Source organism: Cydia splendana, chromosome 1, assembly GCF_910591565.1.
Source record: "Cydia splendana chromosome 1, ilCydSple1.2, whole genome shotgun sequence".
Taxonomy (NCBI): domain Eukaryota; kingdom Metazoa; phylum Arthropoda; class Insecta; order Lepidoptera; family Tortricidae; genus Cydia; species Cydia splendana.
Window position 1 is genome coordinate 9028289 of NC_085960.1, and position 16727 is coordinate 9045015.

Below are 16727 nucleotides of genomic sequence, written 5' to 3' on the forward strand. Positions count from 1 at the left end.
ACTTGTAAACTTAGTTCCACAAAGATGAAAGAAACACATAGCTATACAAAAAGAATTAGCACAGACTAAACACGGTTTTTCTGTACACTTAAAATGATTTTTTTTTATAATTAAGTTTAAACGAATTCACTGACAATTTGACAAACGAGTTTTCGTTCGTCGCGACATATATTGTCAACTAGCAATACTGATAAATTCCGCTACTTGACGCTAGATGTCGACTACGAAATAACTCGCGTTTTGGTATGAAAACTGATGTATGGAGTTACCACTCTTTCTTTACTTATATTTCTCTATGTCCCAATCAAACATGTATGCGGCATCTACATACCTAATTCATTTATGTAGATGCCGCATACTTTATTAGGTAGTTTGAGCTTTGGAAAGAATGTATAACCTATCGCTAGTGGATTACATTCCTAAAACAAATCATTAACTATAACTATCTTGCAGTATTACAGGTGCATATTTCGTTTCCTTACTAAACCATAGAGAAAAAAAAAGTACATAGAGTGCTCACTCCATACATCAGTTTTGGTACCAAACAACTATTAGTTTCGTAGTTGACATCTAGCATCGAGTAGCGGAATTATCAGTACTGCTACTTGACAATAGATGTAGCGGCGACCGAAAAGTCTAATGCTCATCAATTTTCAGCTAATATTATAAACGGATTAACTGGAACTCTATTTTCAACTCCTTCTGCTTCTAATATTAGTTGTAAATTGTTGTTCAATACAATTTTCTTGAGTCGCCACACGAGAGACATTTAGTATTGAGTAGCGGAACTGATAATTCCGATACTCGATGCTAGATGTCGACTGTAAAAATAATAGTCGTTTTGGTACCAAACTATAAAATATAAAAGTATAAAACTAAACGTATAAAAGGTATGATATTAAAAATTAAACATTTTGAAGTTTTTTGTTGCAGTTTTCAAAATTGCCCTTCTTCTCTGCTGACAAAATTGGTTTGCCAGACTACCTGCTATTAATACTTACTCCCAAGTTACTCCCAGCTCAGCTGATCACGGTACCCTTACGGTACCTATTATCAACTATTATGTAGGTATTTTGTAATCTCATAACCTTCAAGCTTTTAAACCTTGCAATAAAAAATAACATATTTTTTATTTTAATTACGTATCCGCAATAAACTTGTACAAGCAGTTCCCGCCAACCTACATTTCTTCAACAAAGGTCCTTACTCGATGTCCATTCGAATATAACCACATCCCCCAGTATATAAAAAATGAAAATAAAATTATAGCTTTGTAAATAAGCTGAAGACTTACTTTTTAACCGAATGCCCATACACTCTGCAAGAGTTTATGGACAATTAAATAGATAAGATAATTTAATTTTAATTTAACTAGTAGTTCGCCCCGAACTAAGAACTCGCGGTTTGCCAAAAATTATATAGAGCGATTGACTTTGTTGCACCTACTAACTCGTATAGTTCGACATAAAATAGTAGAAAATAATTTTCAAGAAAAAAAAAACCGACTTATATGGGGGCCGGTGAAAGATTATTGTACATAGATGGTGCACTATGTAGAAAAGGAGGTAAAACCACCCACTTTTCTAGTAGGTAGCATTTCGTTTCTGTAAAGGTCGCAGTTTTAGCCTCACGAACCCACTTCTCTGATAGCAGTTCGGTTCTGTGAGGATTGCAGTTCGAACCTAACCGAAACCACTTTTCTAGTAGCATTTCGTTTCTGTAAGGCTCGCAGTTCTAACCTAACCTAACCCGCTTAATGGCGCGTGCGGTGCGGTGTACGGGGGTTTGAGCGGGAGGGGCTAGTAAGTTTGGCATCATTATACTTTATACCTACATTTTATGGTAGGTAATCATAGTGGTTTATTTAGCTTAGGTATCAGTGGTTTTCCGGGTCAAGGTCCGAGTCCGGGTCCGAGTCCGGGTCCGGGTCCAGTTCCGGGTCCAGGACCAGATCCAGGTCGAGGTCCAGGTCTAGGTCTTGGTCCAGGTCCAAGTCCAGGTCCAAGTCCGGGTCCAGGTCCGGGTTTAGGTCCAGATAAGAGCCCGGATCCGGGTCAGGTCTGGCTTCAGGGCCAGCTCCGTCAAAATCGAAATTCGAAATCGCCAAACGTGTAGTCATTGAAGAGTTCTGTTCTGATCATGATCAGCAGTTCCACTTCATCAAATGCGACAGTTTTTAATGAAAATGCTTGATTTTCTGATGAAAATACACAAATCTCTATACGCATGCCTTTAAGATTTGAGGAGTTCCCTCGATTCCTCATGGATACCATCATCAGACCTCGAGCTTGAGAAAAATGTGGCTTAAAAACTTAACTTGCTTAACAAACATAACGAAGAGGACAAATCGCCAAACGTGAACTATGCGTCGTTGAAGAGTTCCGTTCTGATCATCATCAGCAGTTCCACTTCATCAAATGCGACAGTTTTGAATGAAAATGCTTGATTTTCTGATGAAAATACAACAATCTCTATACGTATGCCTTTAAGATTTGAGCAGTTCCCTCGATTCCTCGTGGATCCCATCATCTGAACTCGAGCTTGACAAAAATGTGGCTTAAAATCTTAACTTGCTTAACAAACATAACGAAGAGGACAAATCGCCAAACGTGAACTATGCTTCGTTGAAGAGTTCCGTTCTGATCATCAACTGCTGTTCCACTTCATCAAATGTCACTTTTTTGAATGTATATGCTTGATTTGTTGATAAAACACATAAATCACTATATGTATGCCTTTAAGGTTTGAGGAGTTCCCTCGATTCATCATGGATCCCATCATCAGAACTGGGTTTTCACAAAAACGGGACCAATCTGTATGCATATACATACAGTCAAAAAAACAATTTTTAAATCGGTCCAGTAATGGCGGAGATACAAATATTAAAAAAAATCACAATCGAATCTCCTCCTTTTGAGATTTGGAAGTCGGTTAATAAATGAGGGCGCCACTTTCTACGTAGCTGTCACATTTTTGACGTAAAATGCTTACACATGGCATCAATTTATAGTCTGTCAAGCCATTTCCGTCAGTAGAAAAAAGCGGCTAAAAAATGTAGGCGCGAAGGGCTATCGTCCCATGGAAAATTTGAATATCGCGCCTTTTTCTACTGACAAACTTGTTTGACCGACTATAGTATGGAAATTTTAGAGTTCCATTTTATTTTATTTCACTATTTTATGTCCCACTATAGGCGGCAATGGATCAAAAATCGCGTGGATATATTACAAGGTCTGTGGAGCCCTTAACTGATACTGTATCTGTGGTAAGCCGAAATATTTCCTGTCAAATGTCAAATACCTATATTATGTTTATTTTTATCTTGCTAATTATTTCAAAATGGTAACTTTAAAAACGTTATTATAAAAGTGCAAGCCGAGCACTTTCATTTGATACCAAACTCGACCATACTTTCTTGCAAAAAGATGACCAGAATAGCAAGACCCCTCACAAATAGCTTTTTAACCTTCTAAGCTCTTCTAGCTCAATAACCCCTTGATCGAGCCTGCTCATAATTTAATGACTAAAATATAATGCCCTCAACTATACGTTTACCCAATTTCATTTAAATTAGAACAAATTTACTTAAGTTCTTGAGTATCAAGCTATCCTCTGATAGTTCAGCTTAAAAACATCGAAATGCCGGGACGTGCCCCTAGCCAGCCGCGTGTCCCAAGTCGAATGTAAGAACTTCGTTCGCTTCGCTCGCTCGTTCGATTAGTTAGTTTAATTACCCAATAGAATATAAAGTATGTACCCTATGTACTACGTATAATATGTTGCCACGCCCTTGTAGGGTCCATGCTGTACCCAATTTTTTTTTTTAACACCTTTGTAAACCATGGATGCAATAAATGATTATGATTATGGTAATTATGGACGAAGAGATGTTCAATCTAATAGAATATTATTAATGACGGCCAAACAACGGCCAAAGATATAGGGAAACCAAATGAGAGATTTCTTGCACATTTTCTTGATATCATTGACATAATGACATAACCCATCTCGTCGTTGCTATGGAAGGTAGAGGTATTTTTTTTATAGGGACCGTGCGCATTGGAGGGTCTGCCATCTTGTGGCCTGAGTCGGAAACATGTGTGCACATGTACATTGCCAAAGCAAGTGCTACCATCTACCGTTCTCGTCGGTACGTTTCCTTGTGCATAGTAGGTTCTGCCATCTTGTGGGCTACATCACACATTTACGCTTCGCGCCGAAAATCTGACGGCTCCTATGTTGCCCCCTATAGTTCATGTACGAGGCCTTAGCACTGTCTTGTCCCTATTATATAGGTCTATGGCAAGGCCTGTTCACTTCCTAAGAAAGTTATACTCGTGTTTCGTCCTCGATATTAGTAATTTAGGATTATAGAACACATTGTAGTTACGCGAAAGTGTAACCACTCATCACTTGTTTAGGGGAAAAAAGGTAGCCAATACTGGCATCCCCTTTTTTTTTGTAACGGTTCCACCGGCCTACCCAGGTCGACCCTCTTCATTCGCTTTTTAGTGCTGAACCACTCCACTTGTGTCAAGAGTTCGTGTTTCGACATGCCGAAGAGAAAGAACGAGGAGGAACTCGAGTTGTTGGCGAAACGCCTAAAGAAACTCAAAAAAGATCTTAAACGTAACCGACGTTCTTCCTCGTCCTCTTCGTGCTCCACATGTTCGTCGTCAAGTTCATCGTCGTCAGAGGCCGCGTCAATAAATCCGGATTACCAAAATGGTTAGTACTAAAACTAACCACTTATTTTTGCAAAAATAAACTTGGTAATTTTATCAAATATAATGCAATCAGAGTAGTCTATAGGACTATTTCGTCGCATTACGTTGCATTCAGGGTAGTCTATAGGACTATTCCGCCGCATTAAAACAAAAACCCTTGTAACCAGATCAGTCTTAGGGACTGTTTCGCCACAGGGTTTAAGCTATTTTGCCGCCCAAAAATAATGCATTCAGGGGGTCTATAGGACCATTCCGCCGCATTGTAAAGAGGCATGTACTCAGATCAGTCTGTGGGACTGTTTCGCCACATGCTTCGCTTTTGAATGAATGAATGAATGAATGAATGAAATTAATTTATTCCAGAATGTGAATCCATATGTGATTAAAACATTTTTTACATTTTTTAGCTTTTGTTAGTGCGCAAGTTGTAATGCATCCATTTGCTACTTGATTAGTCATGGGTCGAATATCATGTTTCCAGACCGAGATGCAACCGCGCGGGCTTGCGACGACGCGCCGCCGCCGCCACCCCCAGCGCAGGTTGCCGGCCGCTGCAGCGAAGTCGAGCCGATTGCCGGTCCATCACATGAAACCGAGCCAATCGCTAACCCATCACACACAATCGAGCCGATCGCAAGTCCATCACATGCGATGCCTGTGTATGCCAATCTGCCACCTGCAAATATGACTGTGGAACCCATTGAAATTGAAGATGTCAAGAATATGGCGAAGATATTATTAACGAAGAAGTGGCTAGCAGATTTGAACACATAGTCACATCTGGCTTAGAAAAACAATCAAGACAAGAGCTACTAGATAAATATTTAGTACCTTCCAATTGCATGAAGATTGCCGCTCCGCAGCTAAATGCTGAGATAAAAGCAGCATCAACTGAAGCTGTCGTAAAAAGGGATAAAGCTATTGAGCTGAGGCAAAAGCAGATCGCGGCAGCAATTACAGGCGTAGGCCGCATGCTGACGTCACAATTAAAGTCAAAGGGTAAGAGCAACAATATTTCTAAACAGCTGATGGATGTTGCACGCTTACTATGCGATATACAATACGGTGAATCGTCAACTCGCAGGAACTTCACGCTGTATTCACTAAAAAAGGATTTTAGAGAATCAATTAGCGAATACAAAGATAGATAGATACCTGTTTGGTGAAGATTTGCCAGAGACCTTAAAAACAGCGAAAGCTGTATCGAAATCAGGTACAGATATGAAGGTGGATCAACAGAAATCGAAGCATATACCATCAAAGTTTCCAAAAAATTTAAACTGGAAGACGGGACCCTCAGCTCGCAATCAGCCGAAGGGTCCGACACAGAAACATCAGTCTGCAGCATCGAGCAATCGACGCTACGGCCACGGAAGCTCGTCGCACAGATCGTCGCATCGGGCCAAGCACAATCGACGGCGCTAGACCCGGTACGTTATACTGGCAGACTTGCTGATTTTCATAAGCAGTGGTCACTGATTACTGGTGATCAAACTGTATTATCCTGGATAAATGGATATAAAATACAATTTAACCAGCCGGTATATCAGACCAACAGTCCAGCTGTTTCGAGCGGCTCATATTCTGAAGGGTGTAAATTTACCGAATCGATCAATAATCTTTTATCCATAGGAGCAATTTCAGAATGTGAGCCTACCTCTGATCAATTTGTATCGAGGGTTTTCTTAATTCCCAAAGCTAATGGGAGCATGAGATTCATTCTTAATTTAAAAGAGTTAAATAAATTCATTTCAACTGATCATTTTAAACTTGAAGATTTACGCACAGCTTTAAAGTTAGTTTCTAAAGGCTGTTTCATGTCCACACTGGATTTAAAGGATGCATATTTTTTGATCAAAATTCATCCCGACTCTAGAAAATATCTAAGGTTCATTTTAGATTCAAAATTATACCAATTTAATGTACTCCCATTTGGGCTATGCAGTGCGCCGTACATATTTACCAAATTGATGAAACCTGTGATAAAATTGTTACACTCATCATGCGGGCTCATATCATCGATTTATCTTGACGACCTTTATATAACTGATAGGTGAATCTTATTGGGAATGTATAAATAACTTACAAACCATAGAATCACTGTTAAAGTCCCTGGGATTTATTATAAATTAACAAAAGAGTAATCGCATTCCAACTACTTCTTGTAAATACCTCGGTTATATAATAGATTCCCAGAAATGGCAAGTAAGATTGCCAGTCGAAAAGAGAAATCGAATAAGATATGAGTTAGAATCCTTTAAGCTCATAAAGCATTGCAAAATTAGAAGATTTGCGCAATTGATTGGTCTATTAATATCTGCTTGTCCAGCCGTGGAATACGGCTGGCTGTACACGAAACAAATGGAACGTGTTAAATACTTAAATTTGAGGGGTCATGAAGATTTTGATAGGTACATGTCTATACCCGATTCTCTCCATTCAGATTTTGATTGGTGGATTAATGCTATTCGCGATTCAAGCCACCGTATCCGAGATGACCTATTTTCTATCGAAATCTTTTCTGACGCTTCTACGACGGGGTGGGGCGCAGCGTGCGATGACCAGACGGCGAGCGGCCGGTGGTCCCAAGAGGAAAGCACCTTGCATATTAATGAACTGGAACTGCTGGCTGCATTTTTCGCCCTAAAAATATTTGCCAAAGATCGCTCCAGATGCCAAATACTTTTACGAGTCGACAACACTACAGCTATATCTTATATAAATCGAATGGGAGGTATCCAATACCCCCATCTCACAAAAGTGACTAAAGATCTGTGGCAGTGGGGTGAGGCTCGTAAAATTATGGTGGTGGCGTCTTACATAAAATCATCAGAAAACGTTATTGCGGACCAAGAATCTAGACGTTTTCACCCGGATGTGCAATGGGAACTTTCCCTTGGGGGCTACCAAATATTGATTAAAAATTTTGGACATCCCAGTATTGATCTTTTTGCAAGTCGCATTAATAAAAAATGTGACAGGTACGTTTCTTGGAACAGAGACCCAGATGCATATGCATATGACGCGTTTACCATAGAATGGGATGAATTTTTCTTTTACGCATTCCCGCCAGTGTCTAATACTAAAAGCTCTGAGAAAAATCATTACTGAAAAGGCAGAGGGTATCATGGTAGTCCCCGATTGGCCTACACAACCATGGTACCCCTTATTTAAGCGCTTTTTAGTGTCAAAATTATTAAAGATAAATCCTAAATGCACAGTAATATCTGGGTCAATTTCACCAAACGAGCATTTTTGTCTAATTCCCATGGAATTTTGAAATACCAACATTACCCAAAAAAAAATATGCTGATAATTTGATAAAAAATATAATAAACTTTAATTTTCTTATTGGGTAAAAATATTCATAAAACTATAAAAGTTATTTCAATTTAAAATTTTGGTCAGGGCACGGGAATTAGTGTGTCCATGGGAATTAGATTTTACTAGCACGGAAATTAGAACATAGCCCAGGAATTGTTTTCTTAACTTATTTTGGTAGTTAAAACTATTATTTATGTATATTTTAATCTACAATAAAATACTGCAACCATACTGAAGCGGCATCGAACATATTTACCTTCTTTAATTTTAGTTTCGGACGACAAATCTACGAAAGTATGATACACTAAAAACTACGTATTTGACTAATCGTTTCCTTTATTTTAATGGCAACTAATCTCTCTTTCTTAGTAAAATGTACATATTTCAAAACAATACTTTGAGTAGTTGCGTAAACTTGTCCGCCTTACATACAAAACTATTCATTAAAAAGTGTCATTATGTATCTGCATGTAGATAGGTACAAGGTGTATGATCTGGTATATGACCGTATAGGAATTGATACTAAGAAATAAATAGGGGCACAGTGAGAAGAAGTTATTGTGTAAGTTAATCTGAAGAAATCGAATATGCTGCCTTCATAAATTCATTACACAAAAAATTGTTTGACCACATATGAGGTAAGGTGGGGTAAACTATCTCCATGCCAAATATCATCAAGATGATATTGGTTCAGCGGTTTAAGCGTGACAAGATAACAGACAGACAGACAGAGATACTTTCGCATTTATAATATAGTAAGAATAGGATATATTTAATTATTCTTGTATTAGAAAAGCTAATTTATAACAACTATGAGGAACTATGAGGGTTTTCTGGGGTGAAAAATCGATCTAGCTAGGTGTTATCTCTGGGAAATCGCGCATTTTTAGTTTTTAGGTAGGTATATGTTTTCCGAGCAAAGCTCGGTCTCCCAGATGTTCAAACTTTATACGGCATACGCTGTCAGCTGTCTAATTTACAAAAAAGAACATTGCAAATTTGATTCATTTTGTTTTATGTAACCTTAGGTACAGGTATTATAATATGTAATAATTCCAAAAATAGTTTTATGTTTATATAATATTTTAATTTTATAATATGATCAATGAATAAGGTAAGGTGGGACAAGACTAACAGTACGAGGATTCCTTACAAGTGAGTCTTACCCCGGTGTCGTCTTACCCCACCTTACCTTACGTATTAAAATTGCCCGGGTTATTCGGGTCCACCCTGTATGTACTATAGTACTTATACTAAAAACCGTTCACAGATTTTTGTGCATTCTTTAAGATTTTCTTAAATGTAAAATACAAAGATATACGTCATATTGTTATTACATATAATATATATTCAATGCCAATATACATATATATATAATAATAATATGACGTAAACATTGCCAATTAACTTACAGTGCCCCCAATAAAAGATTTGTTGACAATATATGTAATACTTCCTAATTCCCGTGCCACTTAATCAGCTGTTTTAGGTAAATATTCCATGGGAATTAGGGCACGGAAATTAGAATTCGTAATAAAAAAATTCGCCAAAAATTTAAATCGTGTTTGACCAAACTGTTATGTTATCGCTAACATAAAGATACATAAAGGGCTCCTAAATATGACAATTGTTATTGAAAAGCTATGTGGGCAATAAAATTTATAAGGGGCATCGAAATTAGAAAAAAATTGTCGCCCACCCGGATTCCGAAATAATTACGCGATTTGCTCGAACACGCCGCGGCTTGACGTACATCCGCTTGCTTTGAGAGACAGCCGAATACTGCCAGTACAGGTGAGGCGGGACACGAGGCGGTTCAAATACAGACGTCGGCTGTCAGAGCCCTTTGAGTTTTGCCGACGAAATTGTACTCGCGCGCTCGGACAAAATTTAAACATCGATCACGAGCTATTTACCACAATGAAGTTAATAGTGTATGTGCTCAGTGATAGTAAATATCATCTAGTTTAAGTATTTGATACTAAATTAGTGATACTAATGTACAATTTTTCGTAGGATTTTTCATTATGCTCAAAAGTAGATTCCGGACAGGGCACGGGAGTAGTAATTTGAGCCTTTATGTATTTTTAAGTGTACTCTAAAAACCAATTAATCAGTGAATTCATATGGAACTCGGTGTGAAAGTGTGACTTCTTTATGTAAAAAAAAAATGGTAAGTGTTATCTGATGCTAACCCCCGATTTTCATCACGGACAGAAAAAAAATCGTGTTCAGAAATTGACCCACCTGATTCCAGCAACCGGAACATCCGGGCGAGCGTTACCCTGGTTGCCGGGGTTTTGTCAGCACGTCGCTATTGCAGCGGTGCGTCCCACAGTCTGCGGTGAATATCATGCTGGCATCGTTATCGGACAGCTCAATTAAGCAATACGATGTTTGTTTTAAACGTTGGTTTGATTTTTGTCTAAAGAACCAAATTGATGTATACGGTCCTTCAGTGCCAATGATTATAGAATTCTTAACAGAAATATTTAATTCAGGCGGAAAATACGGCACAATCAACAGCCACAGATCCGCTCTATCGCTTATATTAGGACAAATAACAGATGATGATCGTATTAAACGTTTCTGTAAGGGCGTTTTTAAGCTTAGACCGCCTATGCCACGGTATAACGTAACATGGGATGCATCTAAGGTTCTTAATTATTTAGGATGTTTTTATCCAAATGAAAGTTTACTATTCAATCAACTTTCAATGAAATGTGTAACTTTACTTGCTCTTGTGACAGCGCACAGAGTGCAGACACTGTCAAAAATTTGTATCAGTAATATTGTAATATGGCGATTGTCCACTTTTAGTGTTTAGCAGTAACACTTTGGTTTACTGCGACATAAACGCGTATTGCTTGTGTCAGCGCAACCTAACGTGTATATATAGGCAGGCATTTAGAGAATATACGTTCTTATACTATCACACATAAGGTGTTTGACTTCTACTCCCATCACCCGCTCGAAACAACATAACAAGATCTCTCCTGTTATTTGATGGCGACCCTGCCAGGATAATAATAAGCGATGAATGAAATTTGATACATCGCATAACGATTAAGTAATAAACAACTCAATTCAATAAAATTATTTAATTGTTTTTGAGTAATGATTAATACTTTAGCTACGTGTCGGACTGATCACCTGATATACAGCGAAAGTTTGATTTATTACATTTTTTTTTTTGAATTTTGGAAGTTAAATAAAAGTGTTTATTTTTATAAAAAACCTTACAGTACGGTACAAGTTTGAGAAGTTTTAAGGAGTTTAATAGGCACATTCGTACAATGTGACCTTATAGCTAGAGCACTAGTCCTTCGTACTTGATCATAGCGTGATATACAGTATCCTCCGTGAAAGTTGTAGGAGACTTTTAAGTCTTAATGTATTTGTGTCTCTAGGTACAGGCAGAGCCGTACAGCCTGGCCTGATATGCCGCTATTATTGTGTTTTAGGGTGACCATGCCCTCGGGTAGCCAATCCCGCGTGTAGTTATGAAGTTCGGGTACGCACGGGAGCGTAGCCCATGATGTATTGATTATAGGGTGACCATGCCCTGGGTAACCATTCCCATTAATTATGTTAGGAGCTTAGGACTCCGTCTTAATACGGCATTAGTTATTTTTATTACGAGATTTATAGGGTACCGTAACTATAAACAGCGAGAGTGAATATTTTAAAGTTGAATACCAAATGTTTTTAAATGTTTTAAAGTTGAATAGTAAATGTTTTAAAGATGAAGAGTAGGTAAATGTTTTTAAAGAACGAGATTTATATTTTATGAGAAAAGGAAGTAAATTAATATTTTAACGTTTGAGAGATGATAACATTTTAAGTGAAGATAATATTTTCTTATTAAAAGATAACGATATTTTTTTACAAGGACTACGACATTAATACGACACATAAAGTCAAGCTAAATAAAGATTGTTTGCATTATACCTATATAATTTATTAACATTATTTTTTATTGATTTCAGAAAAAATTGTAAACAAGTAACATGCGTTTAAATTTTTTCTTATGCCACCCCGGCGGTGAGAGGAACGTTCGGGGGAGGTGTAATGTGGCGATTGTCCACTTTTAGTGTTTAGCAGTAACACTTTGGTTTACTGCGACATAAACGCGTATTGCTTGTGTCAGCGCAACCTAACGTGTATATATAGGCAGGCATTTAGAGAATATACGTTCTTATACTATCACACATAAGGTGTTTGACTTCTACTCCCATCACCCGCTCGAAACAACATAACAAGATCTCTCCTGTTATTTGAATATAGTACATCTTTCTGATCAAATCATAATTAAAATATCGGAGATTATAAAAACATCTAGAGTGGGTGTCAACCAGCCAACTCTTTACTTACCTTATTTCGAAGAGTGCCCTCAAATATGTCCTGCTCGAACATTGATTGCTTATATCAACAGAACTAAAGATTTGCGTAAATCTGACTTGCTTTTTATAGGACTTAATAAGCCTCATAGTTGCGTTAAGTCTCCAACACTTAGTCGTTGGATTAAGACAACTCTGAAAAATAGCGGAATTGACATCTCCATCTTTTCTTCGCATAGTACAAGACATGCTTCTACATCTTTTGCTTACAAAGCGGGTGTAAGTTTGGACGCTATTAGAAAAGCTGCAGGATGGAGTGGCAATTCCACTACTTTTGCCAGGTTCTATAACAGAACTATCGTGGACGTTAACAATGAAAATACGGCATTTGCTAGATCCTTATGTTTGTCATAATTAATGAAGCACCTATTGAAGTATTTCAGTTGTATGATTTAATATTGATAAATCAGTATATTTAAGTGTCAGGGACACAAATCAAAAGATGTTATGTTATTATTTACATATATAATTGTAATAAATCAATATGAATGAACTTAAAGTTTATCACAATTCTGATATTTCCTTCCATGCTCTCAACATCTACAATGTGTTCTATAATCCTAAATTACTAATATCGAGGACGAAACACGAGTATAATTAATGATTAAACGAACTTACCTGTAAGTGAAGTTCGATCATAATTATACGAAGGGTTTCGTCCGAAGATATTAGTAATGCATTCCCGCCCGCCCAGGCCCCTAGGAAATATCATAATTTGAGCTCTAAACTAAATGAAGACGGTCGACCTGGGTAGGCCGGCGGAACCGTTACAAAAAAAAAAGGGGATGCCAGTATTGGCTACCTTTTTTCCCCTAAACAAGTGATGAGTAGTTACACTTTCGCGTAACTACAATGTGTTCTATAATATTAAATTACTAATATCTTCGGACGAAACCCTTCGTATAATTATGATCGAACTTCACTTACAGGTAAGTTCGTTTAATCATTAATTATGTCCCCAAATAATTGCGCATGTATGCGCCTGAAGCTTCTATGTGTGCTTTGGCCTCCTAGAAAAAGTTGCCAGTAATCAAAATAAAAACATTTTTCTACAGCAACATTGCTCCCAACTAAGATTTAAATTTTCACGAATTTTTTACATTATTAATCATAAAACTGTCTTTATCAATGTTCATAAAATATATGGAGGGTAGGTACGTCTACCCACCATAATAAAAAAATATATTTGTCAATGACTCTGTCCAACTGCTGTGGTTAAAGTTCATAACGAAAATTTTATTTATTAAATCTTTAAATAATAAATACAACGTAGCGGTACTACCACTTAAGACTCTGTAAGTCTGTACCTACATGGATTACAGCAATGCACATAGAAAATGTGCTATATGTGGAGCAACGGCTGTTGAAGATACATATTTGAGTGAAATTCTTAGCTTTAGTGGGTTCAGAAGGAACCGCGCCATAACGCATCTGGAAAGCGTATTAATTAACCGTGAAGAAATGTATGAATACAAGTTGGAAATCTGTGTAAAATGCCGTGTGTAAAGTGTAGTGTATCTGTGTGTGTAAAGTGTAATAGGTAGGCATGCCTAAAGTTATTTGTATTATACTGAAAACTTTGTGAATGCGCTTTATTAATGTCAATTTTTTTATTAAGTTGTCAGGGTTTAATTTTCAGTGTATATTTCTATATGTAAAACATTATTTTAATAAATAAAATAATACAATGTTATGAACATAAATATGCCTTTTATTTAAATCAATTGATAATACCACAAACAAGGGGTAATATTTGCATCTTTCATATATTTCGTGATATGAAGATAACAAATATGTTTATCAACAGAATTATACTCGTGTTTCGTCCTCGATATTAGTAATTTAGGATTATAGAACACATTGTAGTTACGCGAAAGTGTAACCACTCATCACTTGTTTAGGGGAAAAAAGGTAGCCAATACTGGCATCCCCTTTTTTTTTGTAACGGTTCCGCCGGCCTACCCAGGTCGACCCTCTTCATTCGCTTTTTAGTGCTGAACCACTCCACTTGTGTCAAGAGTTCGTGTTTCGACATGCCGAAGAGAAAGAACGAGGAGGAACTCGAGTTGTTGGCGAAACGCCTAAAGAAACTCAAAAAAGATCTTAAACGTAACCGACGTTCTTCCTCGTCCTCTTCGTGCTCCACATGTTCGTCGTCAAGTTCATCGTCGTCGGAGGCCGTGTCGATAAATCCGGATTACCAAAATGGTTAGTACTTAAAACTACCCACTTATTTTTGCAAAAATAAACTTTGTAATTTTATCAAATATAATGCAATCAGAGTAGAGTAGAATAGGACTATTTCGTCGCATTACATTGCATTCAGGGTAGTCTATAGGACTATTCCGCCGCATTAAAACAAAAACCCTTGTAACCAGATCAGTCTTAGGGACTGTTTCGCCACAGGGTTTAAGCTATTTTGCCGCCCAAAAATAATGCATTCAGGGGGTCTATAGGACCATTCCGCCGCATTGTAAAGAGGCATGTACTCAGATCAGTCTGTGGGACTGTTTCGCCACATGCTTCGCTTTTGTTAGTGCGCAAGTTGTAATGCATCCATTTGCTACTTGATTAGTCATGGGTCGAATATCATGTTTCCAGACCGAGATGCAACCGCGCGGGCTTGCGACGACGCGCCGCCGCCGCCACCCCCAGCGCAGGTTGCCGGCCGCTGCAGCGAAGTCGAGCCGATTGCCGGTCCATCACATGAAACCGAGCCAATCGCTAACCCATCACACACAATCGAGCCGATCGCAAGTCCATCACATGCGATGCCTGTGTATGCCAATCTGCCACCTGCAAATATGACTGTGGAACCCATTGAAATTGAAGATGATGAGGTCTGTCAGGCCGAGATATTGGAAATATTGGGAACCGATCCATCGCTGAGTCAAGAATATGGCGAAGATATTAACAAAGAAGTGGCTAGCAGATTTGAACACATAGCCACATCTGGCTTAGAAAAACAATCAAGACAAGAGCTACTAGATAAATATTTAGTACCTTCCAATTGCATGAAGATTGCCGCTCCGCAGCTAAATGCTGAGATAAAAGCAGCATCAACTGAAGCTGTCGTAAAAAGGGATAAAGCTATTGAGCTGAGGCAAAAGCCGTAGGCCGCATGCTGACGTCACAATTAAAGTCAAAGGATAAGAGCAACAATATTTCTAAACAGCTGATGGATGTTGCACGCTTACTATGCGATATACAATACGGTGAATCGTCAACTCGCAGGAACTTCACGCTGTATTCACTAAAAAAGGATTTTAGAGATGTATCTATCTATCTTTGTATTCGCTAATTGATCTCTAAAATCCTTTTTTAGTGAATACAGCGTGAAGTTCCTGCGAGTTGACAGAACTATCGTGGACGTTAACAATGAAAATACGGCATTTGCTAGATCCTTATGTTTGTCATAATTAATGAAGCACCTATTGAAGTATTTCAGTTGTATGATTTAATATTGATAAATCAGTATATTTAAGTGTCAGGGACACAAATCAAAAGATGTTATGTTGTTATTTACATATATAATTGTAATAAATCAATATGAATGAACTTAAAGTTTATCAATTCTGATATTTCCTTCCATGCTCTCAACATCTACAATGTGTTCTATAATCCTAAATTACTAATATCGAGGACGAAACACGAGTATAATTAATGATTAAACCTGTAAGTGAAGTTCGATCATAATTATACGAAGGGTTTCGTCCGAAGATATTAGTAATGCATTCCCGCCCGCCCAGGCCCCTAGGAAATATCATAATTTGAGCTCTAAACTAAATGAAGAGGGTCGACCTGGGTAGGCCGGCGGAACCGTTACAAAAAAAAAAGGGGATGCCAGTATTGGCTACCTTTTTTCCCCTAAACTAGTGATGAGTGGTTACACTTTCGCGTAACTACAATGTGTTCTACAATCCTAAATTACTAATATCTTCGGACGAAACCCTTCGTATAATTATGATCGAACTTCACTTACAGGTAAGTTCGTTTAATCATTAATTACTACCTACCAATACCCGCCAGGCTAAACCGGTTGTCAACTTTAGTTCCATTGGTACACAACGACGGCGCCAATAGTATAAACGTATATACGGTTGGGGACATTTTTTTGTATGGAGTTACCGTTCTTCTCCTAGTGAGTATTATATTCTTTGGTCTATGGGCCTTAGGGATCGGATAGAGATCGGTTATAAAAAATTAAAAAAACAAATAGGGAGCGTGCATGAACTGTAGGGGGCAGCACAGGAGCTGTCAGATTTTTTGGCGCGAG

General features: G+C 37.9%; 1 pseudogene; it reads left to right on the forward strand.

The window, feature by feature from the left end:
* The first annotated feature begins 4553 nt into the window (after positions 1-4553).
* On the forward strand, positions 4554-6152 carry LOC134806146 (uncharacterized; annotated as a pseudogene).
* Positions 6153-16727: the final 10575 nt, after the last annotated feature.